Source organism: Triticum aestivum, chromosome 5D (assembly GCF_018294505.1).
Source record: "Triticum aestivum cultivar Chinese Spring chromosome 5D, IWGSC CS RefSeq v2.1, whole genome shotgun sequence".
Classification (NCBI taxonomy): domain Eukaryota; kingdom Viridiplantae; phylum Streptophyta; class Magnoliopsida; order Poales; family Poaceae; genus Triticum; species Triticum aestivum.
Window position 1 is genome coordinate 450,580,455 of NC_057808.1, and position 1,055 is coordinate 450,581,509.

Genomic DNA, 1,055 nt, shown 5'->3' on the forward strand with positions numbered 1-1,055 from the left:
GGTTGAGCAGGGGCCGGGCCCCCCCTAACGGTCGACAGTTTCTTCAGACGCTACGAGTAATTAGCTATTAGACTGAGGAATATACGTACTTGGCCCCCCTTATATAACCCAAACGAAAAATATGAAGAAATCTAGGGAAAAGGCCCAGAAAAAAGCCCACCCGTGGGGAGTAGTACCCTAAAGCAAGCCAACCCCCAGCGTAATTAACTTGTGACTAGTGGCGATTAGCGCTGCCGGCGGCCGCTGCCCTCGTGCCCTCACTACTCGCGAAGTCGATTCAAACCAGGCGACACTGGCTTCGCAACTGGCGAATCATGCAGACTGCATTCTGTCAATTCTCTAGCGGTCCAGCCCCAAGGTTAGCACTATTGAGAACTATCTACTAATCCCTCTCAACTCTAATCTTGTACGTGTTGAAACTGCACATCTGATTTTAATTATTTTGATGGTGTGATTTAGGATGATAATTCAATTTTAATTTCTTTTTCATTGTTTGATTTGTGATGCAGTCATGGAGAGAAAATGGCTACAAACACCATAAAGATTAGTTCTTTTTTAAAGTATGTTGTTTCAAGTTCTCGACCTAGTAATTTTGTTAATGAGTCTAATGTGCATTTTTTTTATCAATCCCGGTTCAGTGGGGACGACATGCTTTGAAATTAGAAGATAATCTACACTGATAGGAAATTGCTGGCAACTAGGTTAACTGATGTTGTTAATGAGACTAATTACTCATGAAATCATTAATATGTTTGATCTTATTGACATTTGTAGGGGCAAATTTAATCCAATACAAATATAACTATAATCAATTTTACTAGTACACATCTAGATGTGCCTAAGTCTTGTACATCCAAGTCCAATGACATTGATTATTTCTTATGCAGACATTAGTGTTTTTTTTCCTTTGTATGTTTGATCGGACCACTTATATGTGCAATAACTCAGACATATATAGATATGTACTAGATAGACCGTATTTTAATTGTATTGAAGTGGAACATTATTAAAGTATTATGGTACTTATTTTTCCGCGGTGCGCACTTTTGTTTAAT

General features: G+C 38.7%; 1 pseudogene; it reads right to left on the bottom strand.

Annotated features, from left to right (window-relative positions):
- Positions 1-1,055, bottom strand: part of LOC123120893 (wall-associated receptor kinase-like 10) — a 6,639-nt pseudogene that overhangs the window by 2,685 nt on the left and 2,899 nt on the right.